The sequence below is a fragment of the Jatropha curcas genome, chromosome 5 (assembly GCF_041381405.1).
Source record: "Jatropha curcas cultivar XTBG-Jc1 chromosome 5, XTBG_Jcur_1.0, whole genome shotgun sequence".
NCBI classification, from domain to species: domain Eukaryota; kingdom Viridiplantae; phylum Streptophyta; class Magnoliopsida; order Malpighiales; family Euphorbiaceae; genus Jatropha; species Jatropha curcas.
The window spans coordinates 5,326,641-5,343,505 of NC_143155.1; the positions used below are offsets into that span (position 1 = coordinate 5,326,641).

The 16,865-nt window shown below is 38.7% G+C and overlaps 1 long non-coding RNA gene across 1 annotated transcript; it reads left to right on the plus strand.

Moving 5' to 3' along the window:
• Nucleotides 1–5,789: 5,789 nt before the first annotated feature.
• LOC149496114 (uncharacterized) lies at nucleotides 5,790–12,543 on the plus strand. Its single transcript, XR_016321011.1, has 3 exons — nucleotides 5,790–6,080; nucleotides 6,211–6,280; nucleotides 12,451–12,543. It is a non-coding gene; the product is annotated as an uncharacterized LOC149496114 (long non-coding RNA).
• The last annotated feature ends 4,322 nt before the right edge of the window (nucleotides 12,544–16,865 follow it).

The following is a 16,865-nucleotide window of genomic DNA, read 5'->3' on the forward strand; positions in this document are numbered from 1 at the left end:
TTTTAATGGTAGTGAAGATTTTAATGGGAGTTAAGCATTAATTCAACTTCTATTCTATCCAAGTAAGTAAACCTTCTTGAATTTCCTAATTGAATCATTTGGTGATATTTTTAGATGATTCATAAGAATTCTTATGTATAGGAGAGGTGAGCCAAAGGTAGAAGAAATAGGAAGCTTAAAAGAAGAGCTCAAGCTTTTTGGAGTGAAGGTGTGCTATCTCTTTTAGTTTAATTAATTTCCTTGCATGAGAATTTTTATGGTGTGTTGATAATGAGAAAATATGTTGCTTAATATTGAGTAAGAGAACTAGAAATGGTGAAAAAGCATGAGATGAAATGAATAAATGAAGTAGATATTGAGTTTTTACTGAAACAGGTTTTGCTGGAAAAGTAACCAGTAACTTCACCATGATTTTGACCCTATTTAATGATGGAATTAGGAAGTTCCATAGAAGAGTTATTTGTTCCTCTATGTGTTAGCTTTCAATGGGTTTTTGAATCACCCAAATTGGAGTTATAAATTGAGAGATATGACCAAAATAGTACAGACTGCACAGGCTGGAAAACACGACACGCGCTCGCGAATTTCATGTCGAGCTCGCGAATTTGGCCTGTGAACTCTCTGACTCTCATTTTGTGCTTCTCGCGCTCGCGAATTTCATTACGCACTCGCGAATCTCACCTGTAAACTCATTGACCCTCATATGTGCTTCTCGCGCTCGCGACTTGTGTTCTGATACTCTTTTGGACATCATTTTCTATGCAATTGTATTCCTTTGCTCAACTTGTATTCCTCCAATCATTTTAAAACAAAAGACAACATGAGAACATGTATCAAAACAACATGCAAGCATGCAAATGATGTGAAATGAGGTAAACAATATGGTGTATGAAGTTATGAATTCTATGCAATTGTATTCTTTTGCTCAACTTGTATGCCTTCAATCATTTTAAAACAAAAAGACAACATGAACACATGTATACACACAAATGCAAGCATGCAAATTATGACGCAGTTACTATGCTTTTGTTTTATATATTGACATACCACTAATATGCTCCATTGAGGTTAGGTAGAAACCACTTAGATAAGGCTATGTCGCGACATAGGATAGCAGATCTGCGCCCCATACAGTTTGGTACTCCGGTTACAAGCCGTTGAGTGGATATGATTATATAATGGCCATAGCAGCCCAGTCATACAGTATTCATACAGTTTCATACAGTTTTTCTTATCACTTTGGTTTCACTATAACCTCATGGAGCTATACAGTTATATTGACTACAAATTGTATAATCATACAATATAATGAGCAGCAAGTATGATAATGAAAGTATCATGATATTTGTGCTTACATTCCATATGTGAGTACATGTTTATTTCTACATATGTATGTGCTTATATTTTTCTTTATTCGTTGCAATATTCACTGAGTTTTAATAAAAGTTGCAGAATTCATACAGCATAAAGAACATCAGGTAAGATCATGAAAGTATAATGCTATATATGCTTACAAGTTTATTTATTTAATTTTTAAGGAGCCATACAGTTATGAGATGTTATTAATCATAACTTATATGATGTGACTAAAAGTGCATAAGTCATACAGCATAATGAACAGCAAGTAAGATAATAAAAATATACTATTATGTGTTCTTACATGTTTATTTATTTAATTCATACAGCATAATGAAGAGCAGGTAAGATCATGATAGTATAATGATATGTGTGATTAAAGGTTCATGTAAAGGAGATATGAGATAATTAGAAGTTTATTCTTTGCTATAAAGATACATTTATGTTGAAATTTACTAATTTTAAGATTATCAATGCTTTTATGAAATGTGTATTTTAAGTAAGTTGCCATCGCACTTTGTTAAGTATGTGAATTATAAGCACCACTGAGTTTTATACTCAGCGCATCGATTTTTATCACGCGTAGGTTGAAGATCGTGGTTGCTACTTGAAGACTTGAAGAGTACTATCAAAGCAGAAGTGACTAATTTGGTTATAGTAGATTGAGAGTTGTATAATTAAGAATTATGGCATGTATTAAGATTTATGGCATGTATAATTATTACATTTGTTAGAGTTTATGTGATTGGAAATATAAGTGAAGCATGTAATTATTTTGGTGTAAGTAGTTGGAGATAAGAATAATACTTATGAAATGATTGAATATGAAATATTTTACAATAGTTGGTATGATTAGTTCATGAAGACTTGATATAGATCATGAATGCAATTAATTGCTGGATATTAAATGCTATTGAGGATTCATACAGTTATGACTATATATATATAAAGTGTTATTGTGTTTTGATGATTAGTTGGAGATATTGAAAGTTTGGAGTTTAATTGGGAGTGTTTTGTATTCATATTTAGCATACAGGATGATATCAACATGACAGGACATAAGTTCAACCAGATTGTAGCGTCTCGGCTCGGTTCATTCGGGTTAATGGGTGGACCGAGAAGGGATGTTACATGCTCTCTCATGGCAGCCTTCACTTCCCATAAGCATCTCAAATGATTTCTCTAATGAACATTAGTCGTAGGGATTTCTTTAGGTCAAAGTTTATGCATTTGAAAATCAAGAATTTTAGCTAAAACCTATTCATAGGTCAAATCCTGGCATACTTGGATATCCTATAGTGCTTCCACGTGGGAGAGATCAAAAATGCTTTTCTTCAGTATCGACACATAAAAAATGGAATGATTTTTCTATAAGACCTTCACCACAGAAGTTTCCTTTAATTGATACCTGAAAAATCTTAATATCTAGGATTTTATTTTGTTATCATGCATATATTAAATCCTCACAGATTGATTACTTGAAAGTTCACAATATGAAGCAGCTTAGAACATATTTCACTGGCGCTAAGTTGTAAAACATCAGAATGGATATAAGAAAAATTCCTTTATTATATCCCACTTGTATGGCACATTAATTACTCCAGTGATCTTGAGAGGGCAACTATGCTTCAATTAACTAAAGTCCCCCTTCAACCATTTAATTCATAAATGATTTTCTTTAATTCATAACGTCCATACCCTCAGCTTCCTAAGATCTTGATTGCTTTTCCTTCTAAATTTAAACCCTAACATATTTGATATATAAATAATGCAAAGATACTAGAACTTGTAGTAATACAGGGCAAAATCTCCAATATCATAATTTTTTTTGTTTAAGAGGGGATTTGATCCAAGAGAAGGGAATGTGGATCCTTAATTTTGGTCCTTCTAATATTGAAACTTCACTACCTATAAATAACATCCCCCAAATTTATCGTTTATGACTGGTGAGGATGCGATTATTTTTCCAACCTTTCGAAAAAAAAAAAAAGAAAAGATGGAAATGGGACGAGCTTGGTCAATTTTATTTTTTTGAAAAGCAATTTTATTTTATTAACCCGTTCATTAATCCTTAAAAATGGCGATCCTTTTGAAAAAGGATTGTAAAAGATCTCTTACATTGGTAAGAGTTTTATATTTAGAAGTCGCCACCCTCTTTAGGAAAAATTCTCAAATTTGTCAATTCTTTGGAACCGACTAACTCGATTTTAAACCATAGATAGGATTCTGGAGTTAGGTACGATATTGGAAAGGTGTTAGGCACCCATATTGCTCGGTTAAACTGGCCTCCTCATTGTCCATCAATTCACAATGAATAATAATACAATTAACTAGAATTGAGATGCAAAAATGGTTTTAATGCAATTTTGAAGAAATGACAATCATGCAAATAATCTCAAGCATTTGACATAAAATTAAATCATGCAAAGAAGGGGGGTGAGAAGAAAAGAGTACAAACCAATATCCTAATGTACAATTTATCCTTAACCCACAAAAATTTCCCAAAACCTATTACAAACAAGAATTTATTAGGAATCCAATTAGGACCATTTACATTTAGCAAATATATTAAATAAAACCAAAGCAATAAATAAACATTCATTTAATATAAATACAACATAGATAACATTCAAAGAATTATGCAATACACTCAGAACCATAAGACATTCATTCATCCAAATAATGATTAAATGATGTATGTTTATGTTCAAAGGTTAATGAATAATGGGTTAGAGCAACAATAATCGTAATATAATAAATAAAAAGGCATAAATTTAAAAGAAAGAATATTAAAAATGCTTGAAAGTAAATGACATTAATTTGAAAGGCATAATCTAAAGGTTAAGGTAAGATTACATTTCAAGGTCTTGATGTTCATCATGAATGATGAACAAATACACCTATCACTACTCAAGATCTTGCTTACAATGTTTACTAAATCCATTTGTGGATAAAAACACAACCCAGAACAACAAAGGCTGGAGCTTTATCACTAGATATCCGAATCGAGTTAGTTTTATTGATTATTAACATTTTGGACCTCTGAAATGAAGTGCTTGGTGCCACAGGCAAAGTGGCATGCGCCACACGTAATAGCTAGGCCCTTCTCTGATCAGGAAGGTTCTAGATTGAAATAGAGCCAACAAGGGCAAGTCTGTGGTGAAACGGCGTAAGCCACTGGCTTGTGGCACACACCACACATAGTGGCTTATGCCACTATGGCTATTAGCTCGCCACTTCGGCACAAAAAGCCTCTTTTGGTTTATTCTGGGTTTTCCTCATAACTAGGCCCCAAAAAATGGTGATTTAACACCGAAATAAAATGAAAAAGAGGTGGAGAAGAAGATTAAAGGCCCTCAAAAACTACCTTCTTTGAATATTTCCCAAATTTTATGTAAGAATGAATGAAGAAACCCAAAAGTTGAGTTTTTGATCCAAGAATGCGGGTTTCAAATTAGATAAACGTGGTTTTGGGATTTTTAATAAATCCTTAAGGGTTTTTTGATCAAATATGACTGTTCAATAACTTAGATCAAAGGAGGAACATGAGTTCTTCTTTGATTCTTAGTTGTGTTTTGAAAATAAAAGAGTTTCCTTAAGGTTTCAAAAAATCCTCCTTTTACATAATTCCCAATATGCTATTAATAGGCAAATGTGAATGTGTAGCCCTATTTTAGGGCTTATATGGCAAAAATGCCTCTAGCGGGCCCCAAAATAGGGCTAGTCCCACCTTTATAAAATCAGACCGGGTGGCATGCAAAATGAGGCGGTGCACCGAAAAGTGTGTCAAGTTCTAGGGCCTAATTTCATCGTAAAATGCCCGGTGACCTGAAAAAGTAAAAATGGTTCAACACGTGTATTACCTCAGCTAAGGACCATTGGTCAAAAAATCAGGACGATTGGGAATCCCAATACTTATGTTAAAAATGGTTTATCATCACTAAGCCTTTAGGGGCAAAATTTGAGTGTCTACAATTTGCCCCCACTTTGATATTTTGCTTTTTAAGCAAGATGTTGTCAATGCGTAAAGCACATGCATAATTAAGAAAATTGTAACGCCCTATTTTTCCTGTGTTGCAATAGTAGTTTATCTGTCTGTGAATAGTACTATCGGTCCGGGAGTCGGTATTATTTTGGTCCAGAAAAATTATTATATATAGGTAATAGGTTCTATCACATTTTTGGAGCATGCATGCATGGTTTTTATGGGTAGAAAGTAAGTAATGAATATTTTTGGAGAATTTTAGAGAATTAGTGCGTAGTGACTTAAGGTGTGATATTAATGAAGGAAATTAGAGGCAATAGTTGTGTGGATGAAATTTGAAATGGTGTTAGATTAATTAAGGAACTTCGAAGAATTATTTTTATGGAGTAAATTTGAGAATTTTGTTGTGTTACATAATATTTTGAAGGAATTTAAATTGGAGAATATTTGTAGCCATTAGATTAGATTTACATTCAATCCTAGCCATCCAATTTTTATGGAGTAAATCATTATCACCTCCATTATTTGGGCAACACTATCCTTCTTCTTCTTTTCCTACGTCTTCTTCTTCTTCTTCTTCTTCTTCTTTTTCTTCTTCTTCTTCTTCTTCAATTTTTCCTTAGTAAACACATCAAAATCACCCATACAACTTGAGTTAATTAAGACATATTAGAGATTGAAGCTAGAGAAGTAATATTTGGTGACTAATTTCAAGGAATTTGGTGATTTTCCCTACTTGGTAAGTGATTTTAGGATAAGGTATTTATGTTGGGGTTTAGAGTTTTCTTTAGCATATACATGCTAAATCATGCTCCACTTCTTCTTTTGTTTGTGTTTTCTTTGTTTGATTTTGAGTGTCTTACATGTAGAGGGTGGAGAGCCTTCCACCAAGGATAAGGGCAAGACCAAAGCTTGAGCTTGTTAAAGCTTGGTTTGAAGGTTAGTGCAATTATACTTTCACTTGTTTAAGTTGTTTTTACATGGTTAGGCTTTTGAATGAATTTTGGGAATTTTGTATGTATTGGTTAACTTGCTGAATTCATGTTAGATATGTTCTGCCGTGAGATTAGAACTCATTTTCGACCCCTTTATACTCCCCATCTGTTTCTGACTTCTTCATGAAAGTTGCAGCTCTATTTCTGAGCTTTCCAAAACATATTTTTATGTCTAATTCCAGTACTTGTAGCTCAACTTATGATTTAAATACCAAAACTAGTTCTGTTATGGTGTCTTACCAGTATATCCGAAATCATTGTCCATTTTGACCACACAAATGGCCAAATAACGTCTTATGTTCATCATAAACGTTTTATCTTTACTTCTTATCTTTCCAACCCATCTTCTTGTGTCCAATTTGGAGATACATAGCTCAACTTATGGCTACAACACCCAAACTGACTCTGTTGTGACAGGCTCCAGGTATTACTCAATTGAGTGCCCATTTTGACCACTATAATGACATGATTAGGTTCTGAGTTATTCATAAAATTTGTTTCCCTGTGTCTTGAGAATTCTCTCGTTCTAGATTGGTTTCATTTGAGTGTTTGGTGAAGTAGAAATTCAAGAAACATTGGACTTGGTTCTGCTGAATCAGGTCTGATCTGTTGGTCTGTGTTCTGAGCTTTTGTTTGCTATCTTACTCTTTGATCTGGGCTGTGGTCCCTTCTGAACATTTGTAGCATTTTGTCTTAGCTTTCTAATGAATCTAATTTCATTCAATTTGGAGACCCATAACTCAAATTATGTGTTAAAAACCCAGCAAAGGTCAAGTTTATAACAATGCTGAAAAGTTCTTGATTTATGTACTTTTATATTATATTAAGTATATATACATTTATAGTGTTTTGAGTAAAATATTTGAACTGATGAGTACTAAATGAAGAGGTTTTGATTAAGAATTATTGCTTTTGTGAAAGAATGCTTTTGATTTAGGCTCTACTATGCATGATTGAGACGTAGTATGATGAGATGGATTTTCTTATTGTGAAGCTATGATCATATGCTAGGGTTATCAGCCCTTATAAATAGGCGGACGCGCTTATTTGTGTGATGGGGTGGTGCTTTCATAGGCCACGATTGTGTGATGGGGGTGGTGCTTTCATAGGCCACGGTGGTGCTTTCATAGGCCACGAGTATGTGATGGGGGTGGCGCTAACATAGGCCACGATCAAATCTGCTTATGTTCATTCTGTATGAGTATGAGCCTTAATGAAAAATGAAATTTTATTGTTGCTATAAAAGAATGAAGACATATTTGTATTTATAATCTTCTCATTGCTTTCAAAGTATTTGAATTAAATGAATGCGATTTCGGTATTTATATAGTTGAGTAATTTAAGTTTTGCCTTGGCTATTGTTAATTAAATTGTTGGTTATTTAGCACCACTGAGTCTTCCACTCAGCGCGTTGATTTTTATCAGCGCAGGTTAGGAGCGGAGGGTGTTCTTCAAGACTAGAGGACGAGCATCAGAGTAGATATCACATCTTGGGTAGGATATTTTGTAAATGGTGATTTTTGGCATGTATATCAATATTGTGTTGTGAACGTTGGATATAATAAGTTTGTCATGTATTAAGAGTTATGATTATTTAAAGAAATAACACCTTATCATATTTTTGGTGTATGATGATTAGAGATTCCTTGAAAAGAATGTGTTTCGAATATTAGGCGTATGTTGATGGATATTTAGAAGTGCTTGTAGTATGTTGTTGAATTGGAGGTTTGGGGGTTTAAAAAAAAATTGGAAGTGTGTATATTTTCTTTGTGTGGCAAGTAAATTTTTAGGGGAAACTCTTGCGAAATGTTCGTAGGAATTTTCTTAAACATTATTTTTGTAAAAAAAATAAAAATTAATAATAATAAAAAAACTGGTAATTACTTGCCTCCTTATGAAAATTTAACCACTTCTAATTTGTGATCTAGCTTTTATAGTGACATAAGATGGTGCTCCGGCACCGATTGTGGCATCCACCGTCTGGTTCTCTGAGATTGGTCGGTGGGTGTTACAATTTTTGGTATCAGAGCATAGGTTTAGACGATTCTAGGAGATATGATTTGGTATGAGAGTTTATCCGCTTTGGAGTCATGATATAAGTGATTTAAGTTAAATACATGCCATATTAGTCTGTTGTGGGAATTTCTCTCTGATGCGACTCCGCTGGTCTTTGTAGGTGTTTAGTGATGTCTCAGAACTTGCCGGATGAGGAGGTGGATAGTTATGCCCCTCCAGAGGGTGCTATGGTAGAGGGTGATATGCCAGCTGGTGGTGTCACTGGTGGCATTCTGGGTTCCGATGCAGTGCGTGCCTCGGTTGTAGGGCAGGCTACTGTGGGTCCTGCGGGGCCTAATCAGGGTGATTTGGTACAACAGTTGGTAGCTGCATTGAGGCAAGCTGCGGGAGCTGTTCCCCAGGCTCCAGTCGCACCAGCCCCTGTTCCAGTTCATACCCCGGTAGAGAGACTGAGGAAGTATCGTGTTGAGGATTTTATGGGTCGGAGAGATGATGACCCTTCTGCAGCAGAATTTTGGCTCCAAGCTACAGAGAGGGTTTTGGACCAGATGCAGTGTACTCCTGCGGATAGATTGATTTGTGCTGTTTCCTTGCTAAAGGAAGAGGCTTACCTATGGTGGGAGTCTATGGTGAAGACAGCAAAAGCTGAGGATGTTACTTGAGATTTCTTTCTCTCTGCTTTTCGGGAGAAATATGTAGGGGAGTTATACACGGATCAGAGGATAGCAGAGTTCCTTGAGCTTAGACAGGGACGGATGACTATCTCCGAGTATGAGCGAGAGTTTCTGCGGTTGAGTAGGTATGCTTGTAAGTTGGTCCCTACTGAGGCAGATCGGTGTAAGCGGTTTCGGAAGGGGTTACTGGATGAGTATAGGATGCACTTGACATCCCAGCCCCACACTACATTAGCTGGTTTAGTGAAGGCTGCTACAGAGCTTGAGCTTATTCGGAATGAGAGACAGGCTAGAGGTCAGAGGGCCCAGCAGAGTAGTCAGTATAAGAGATTTCAGAGTGCTACATCTGGACAGACTTCAGGGGTCCAGTCTAGTAGCAAGAGATTTAGAGGCGGACCGCAGATGGGGGTCAGACCAGGTCAGACAGTTGGTCGGGGTATATATACGAGACCAGCTCCTCCGGCTTCATCTGTTGCTAGTGGTGGAGGTGCTGCAGGGTTAGGTCTACCGATTTGCATTCACTGTGGCAGGAGACATGTGGGAGTGTGTTGGGGCATTAAACCTTGCTTTCGATGCGGATCCACTGAGCATATGATCAGGGATTGTCCTATGACAGTGACTAGTCCAACTCACCAGGTTGGGAGGCCAGCTCCTTATGGTCAGAGAGGCAGAGGTAGAGGCCGTAGTGAGGGCTCTGGTACGAGGAGTGAGAGACCAGTTTCTGAGACTGTGGAGAGACCCGAGGCTAGAGCACAGGCGAGGGCTTATGCCATCAGGACCAGGGAGCAGCGGGATGCACTGGATGTCATCGCAGGTACCTTCTCTATCTTTGACACTTTTGTACTTGCTTTGATTGATCCGGGCTCCACGCATTCATACATATGCATCCCTGTGGGTAGATTGGGTAGTATGCATGCTGATACATTAGAGCACAACGTTGAGGTAACGAGCCCTTTGGGTCAAAGTGTAGTAGTTAATCGGGTGTATAGAGATTGCCCTTTAGTCATTCATGAGTATGTATTTCTAGGTGATTTGATAGAGTTGCCTTTTCAGGAGTATGATGTGATATTGGGTATGGATTGGCTGTCTAGACATGGGGTCATTGTTGATTGTAGACTTAAGAGGATTACACTCCAGACTTCATCTGGTGAGGAGATTGTAGTTACGGGTGAGAGGTCGGATTACCTCTCTAATTTTATTTCTGCTTCTTCTGCTAGAAGACTGATCCAGCATGGTTGTGAGGCCTACTTAGCCTGTGTACTTGCTCCAGAGTCAGAATCTCCTAGTGTTCATGATATACCCACAGTATGTGATTTTCCGGATGTGTTTCTAGAGGAGTTGCCTGGTTTACCTCCTGAGAGAGAGGTTGAGTTTGGTATTGAGGTTATGCCTGGTACTGCACCGATATCCATTGCTCCGTATCGAATGGCACCTGCTGAATTAAAAGAGTTAAAAATACAGATTCAGGAGTTGCTTGATAAGGGTTTTATTCGTCCTAGTGTATCTCCATGGGGTGCTCCAGTATTGTTTGTAAAGAAGAAGGATGGCTCACTTAGATTGTGTATTGATTACAGACAACTTAACAAAGTTACTGTGAAGAATCGATATCCATTGCCTCGGATAGATGATTTGTTTGATCAGTTGAGAGGGGCTAGTGTATTCTCGAAGATAGATCTAAGATCAGGTTATCATCAGCTAAGGGTGAAGGGATCAGATGTACCTAAGACTGCTTTCAGGACACGCTACGGTCACTATGAGTTTTTAGTGATGCCATTTGGGTTGACTAATGCTCCAGCAGTGTTTATGGACCTGATGAACCGGATCTTCCATCCTTATTTGGATCAGTTTGTGGTGGTTTTTATTGATGATATTTTAGTGTACTCTCCGACTAGAGAGGATCATGATCACCACCTATGAACAGTTCTACAGACCTTGAGAGACCGACAGTTATATGCCAAGCTCAGTAAGTGTGAATTTTGGTTGACTGAGATTGCTTTCTTAGGGCATGTTGTTTCTGCCAAGGGTATTCGGGTGGACCCGAAGAAGATTGAGGCAGTGCTTGATTGGAAGCCACCTACGAATGTTACAGAAATTCGAAGTTTCTTAGGTTTGGCTGGATATTACAGGAGGTTTGTCAAGGGGTTTTCTCTTATTGCAGCCCCTTTGACTAGACTTCTCTATAAGGATGTCCGTTTTGAGTGGACTGAAAACTGGTTCTGTTATGGTGTCTTACCAGTATATCCGAAATCATTGTCCATTTTGACCACACAAATGGCCAAATAACGTCTTATGTTCATCATAAACGTTTTAGCTTTACTTCTTATCTTTCCAACCCATCTTCTTGTGTCCAATTTGGAGATACATAGCTCAACTTATGGCTACAACACCCAAACTGACTCTGTTGTGACAGGCTCCAGGTATTACTCAATTGAGTGCCCATTTTGACCACTATAATGACATGATTAGGTTCTGAGTTATTCATAAAAGTTGTTGCCCTGTGTCTTGAGAATTCTCTCATTCTGGATTGGTTTCATTTGAGTGTTTGATGAAGTAGGAATTCAAGAAACATTGGACTTGGTTCTGCTGAATCAGGTCTGATCTGTTGGTCTATGTTCTGAGCTTTTGTTTGCTATCTTACTCTTTGATCTGGGCTGTGGTCCCTTCTGAACATTTGTAGCATTTTGTCTTAGCTTTCTAATGAATCTAATTTCATTCAATTTGGAGACCCATAACTCAAATTATGTGTTAAAAACCCAGCAAAGGTCAAGTTTATAACAATGCTGAAAAGTTCTTGATTTATGTACTTTTATATTATATTAAGTATATATACATTTATAGTGTTTTGAGTAAAATATTTGAACTGATGAGTACTAAATGAAGAGGTTTTGATTAAGAATTATTGCTTTTGTGAAAGAATGCTTTTGATTTAGGCTCTACTATGCATGATTGAGACGTAGTATGATGAGATGGATTTTCTTATTGTGAAGCTATGATCATATGCTAGGGTTATTAGCCCTTATAAATAGGCGGACGCGCTTATTTGTGTGATGGGGTGGTGCTTTCATAGGCCACGATTGTGTGATGGGGGTGGTGCTTTCATAGGCCACGGTGGTGCTTTCATAGGCCACGAGTATGTGATGGGGGTGGCGCTAACATAGGCCACGATCAAATCTGCTTATGTTCATTCTGTATGAGTATGAGCCTTAATGAAAAATGAAATTTTATTGTTGCTATAAAAGAATGAAGACATATTTGTATTTATAATCTTCTCATTGCTTTCAAAGTATTTGAATTAAATGAATGCGATTTCGGTATTTATATAGTTGAGTAATTTAAGTTTTGCCTTGGCTATTGTTAATTAAATTGTTGGTTATTTAGCACCACTGAGTCTTCCACTCAGCGCGTTGATTTTTATCACACGCAGGTTAGGAGCGGAGGGTGTTCTTCAAGACCAGAGGACGAGCATCAGAGTAGATATCACATCTTGGGTAGGATATTTTGTAAATGGTGATTTTTGGCATGTATATCAATATTGTGTTGTGAACGTTGGATATAATAAGTGTCATGTATTAAGAGTTATGATTATTTAAAGAAATAACACCTTATCATATTTTTGGTGTATGATGATTAGAGATTCCTTGAAAAGAATGTGTTTCGAATATTAGGCGTATGTTGATGGATATTTAGAAGTGCTTGTAGTATGTTGTTGAATTGGAGGTTTGGGGGTTTAAAAAAAAATTGGAAGTGTGTATATTTTCTTTGTGTGGCAAGTAAATTTTTAGGGGAAACTCTTGCGAAATGTTCGTAGGAATTTTCTTAAACATTATTTTTGTAAAAAAAAAAAAAATTAATAATAATAAAAAAACTGGTAATTACTTGCCTCCTTATGAAAATTTAACCACTTCTAATTTGTGATCTAGCTTTTATAGTGACATAAGATGGTGCTCCGGCACCGATTGTGGCATCCACCGTCTGGTTCTCTGAGATTGGTCGGTGGGTGTTACAAAAATACTTGGTATTCGCTAAGTTGTTGAGTCTGGGTAAGACAGGGCAGGTGTCCTTTAGACAGGATTTGCATTCTTTGATTGGAAGACAGGCCTTTGGCCTATGGTTAGGGTTAGAAATTCCGTGATTAGGCCCGAAAAAGCGTGCACATGTGAAGTGTGATTTTGCATAAAATTGATTCTGCACAAAAATGCACGAGTATACATGAGTTTGTGTGAATTTGTATGAATCTATGTGAATTTGTGAATTTGTGTGTTTGTGTGAACTTGTTGAAAACCGTGTTGGAGCACACAAAATGAGGAAACTTACCTTTGACCAAAGATATGGTGCCCCTAATTAGGCGGCAGGTCATTGATGGGTTGCCAGCTAAGCTTGAGAGTTGGTTGCAGCATGTGGGCCTTCGGGCCATTCTAGTTCCAATGGTCGAAGTTGGGCCCATAGGCCCACTTCAACTTTTTTATAAAAAGGTGAAAGTGATCAGCTGCTACTAATTGTGAATACTCAAATTTTGAGGCTCAGAAAGCCTGTTTTCCCGGACTGCAAACAGTCCGGCCGGACCGGAGGCTATTTCGGAAGTTCACCGAAAATATGTCAATATGGTACTTAAAACGTCCGGAATGTCGCGAGGATCGCGGAACAGGTCCCGGAATATTTTTCGAAGGTCCGGAACTCCCAAAAAGGCTCCCGGAGTGAGGCACGGTGTCCGCACCGGCCATGGCGGCGCCGGCCGCCGGGCACGGCGGCGCCTGCCGCCGGTCACGGCGGAGCCGGCCGCCGGCCACGGCGACTCCGGCCGCCGGGCACGGCGGCAGCAGCTGCCCAGCCTGGGCGGCACCTGCCGCCCCACGCTTGGGCGGCAGCGGGGCCTGCCGCCCCACTTCCTGGGCGAGGCCTGCCGCCCAGCGCGGGCGAGGCCTACCGCCCAGCGCGCGCGGGGCCTGTCGCCCCGCGCGGGTGAGGCGTACCGCCCAGCGCACGCGGGGCCTGTCGCCCCGCGCGGGCGGGGCCTGGCCCCCCACCCCCCTGGGCGGCACCTGCCGCACAGCTTGGGCGACACCTGCCACCCAGACCGGGCGGGGCCTGCCGCCCCACCGACTGGGCGGCAGCTGCCGCGCTCCCAGGCGGCACCCCCCGCCCAGCGTGGGCGGGGCCTGCCGCCCCACCGACAGGGCGGCAGCTGCCGCCCTCCCGGGCGATACCTGCCGCCCAGCCTCTTGGGCGGCAGCTGCCACCGAGCCAGGCGGCACCTGCCGCCCCGGGACCCGAAAATGGCCTATAAATAAGCCATTTTCAGCCATTTTTTGGCACCCCGGTCTGTGTTGACGGACGATCTTTCTCCCTCTCACGCTCCTTGAGATTTCTTTACCGCTTTTTGCATTTAATTTAATTTTTATTGCATTTTTGTTGTGATATTTGAACACTAAAATTAAACAAATTAAAATTAATTAATTCCCAAGCAAGGAGCTTAATCTGGAGTTAAGAAGCGGTCGTCGATTAAATCAGGTATGTAAACAAAACTCTGCCTATTTAATTTTAGCACTTCATGCATATTTCTCTTCTACTCTTAATAATTCTACAATTGCATAAATGCATTCACGTCATCATTTAGACAAATAAACTGTCTTAATTAAACACGATTAAGCTTAAATGTCCGGTTAATTAATAACTGTGGTATTAAAGCCTTAAATCCGATAATATTGGTTAAAAGAGCCTAGTTAATTAATAACTACGGTTCCATTGCCTTATTTCGAACAAATCCGGCTTAAGTCCAATTAATCAATAACTGTGGCTAAAAGCCTTAATCAATCACGTCTCGACAATAAATTGTGATTAAGCTCGAACGCCCGATTAATTGATAATCGTGGCATTAAAGCCTAAATCGCACATTTTGGCAAACTAATTGCCTAAAACAACACATTTTGGCCAAAGGCCTTAAAATCAACCATTTTAGCGACAAATCGCTTAAATTAATCAATCTTTTGGCCAAAGGCCTTAAAATCAACCATTTTGGCGACAATCGCCTAAATCGCACATTTTGGCAACAATTGCCTAAATCAAATCATTTTGGCTAAAAGCCATTAAAATCAACATTTTTGGCAACATGCCTAAAAATCAATCAATCTTTGGCGAAATGCCTAAACAAAAATGCACGAAGCATACACATAATCATGCATAAAGCATACACACAAAAATGCACAAAGCATACACAAAATCATGCACAAAGCATACACACAAGATGCACAAAGCATACACAAAATCATGCACAAAGCATACACACTCATGCATAAAGCATACCCATTCAAAGCCCTTCAAAGAAGGCCTATCGAACTACGTTGACTTTGATCTTCCATTCAAACGGAAGTACGTAGGCACGTTCGGGATTTCACCCCGGGTGGCAAGTCGAAATCATCAAAATCACATAAACATTTCATTTGGTCCAATTACATCATTCACCTTGCAAAGCATTCATTCATCGGTTAGTTCATCAGCATGACATAGTCTCGGGATCCATCTCGGGTTCGTAGACCATGCTTTAAACATTGGGTTAATTAATCTAATAATTAGGTTAATTAAAAATTGGAGTCACTTAGGGTTTTTTCCTAGTTTACCCTAAAATAATTAAACAAGGTGGCGACTCACACACATCACGTGTATTTCTTCTCATTCATCATATGCATCATATGCATCACATGCCTATGATATTTGGGGAAGGGGTTCACAGTTTGGCGACTCTGCTGGGGATTTATGTAATCATTTTGCATAAAGCGGACTACGATTGTTGTGTAAACTAACCCGCCCTTCTTTAGGGTATTATTTTACAATGCTTTGTTTTGCAGGGTATCCTAGCACGAATCAAGTGTGCTTTCTTTAAGAATACTTGATGAGGAAATTTGAACTTAATTGAAAATTTTAATTAAGACATTAAAACTTGTTGATTTATTTGCACGATTGAGAATCCTTTTCTCCATTGCATAAAAAATGAATTTCAAATGAATTTCTTCTCCCTCTGTTCAAACTTCTGAGTCTGGATAGCAAGTAGCGCTGATCGGCAGGTCTCTTTGATTATGCCGACGGACAGCCAAAGCGTCCTCCCTGTTACCGCAAACCATCTCTAATCCTTTTGGAGGTGGCCCATGAGTATGCGTACCGTCGGACCCACGCGAAACTCTTTGTTTCACATGTGGTTAGGTATATCCATGCTCAAGGTTCAAGGGTCCCTTAATAAGCCAATTCTCTATTTGTGTCATAGCCTATAGAACCTATCCTTTAGGACTGTATGCACCCGATGATGCTGAATTATTCCAGTAAAAATGAATTATGTTGTGATGTTGTGCGCATTCACGCATTCATCCCATACTTCACACAAAAAAAAAAAATCTCCATTTCCAAGTTGGAAAATCACATTTTGGTCCCCGAGACATGGAAAATTACATTTTGGTCCTTAGACCTGGAAAATTCTCAATTTGGCCCCAAAGGCCCAAAATTTCCAATTTGGCCACAGAGGCCCAAAAATCCCCATTTTGGCCCCAAAGGCCCAAAAATTTCTAATTCGGCCCCAAAGGCCCAATTATGTCTAATTTGGCCACAGAGGCCCAAAAATCCCCGTTTTGGCCCCAAAGGCCTTAAAATTTCCAATTTGGCCCCAAAGGCCTTAAAATTTCCAATTCGGCTCCAAAGGCCTTAAAATTTTCAATTTGGCTCCAAAGGCCTAAAAATTTCCAATTCGGCCCCAAAGGCCTTAAAATTTTCAATTTGGCCCCAAAAGCCTAAAAAATTTCCAATTTGGCCCCAAAGGCCTTAAAATTTCCAATTTGGCCCCTAGGGCTTAAAAAA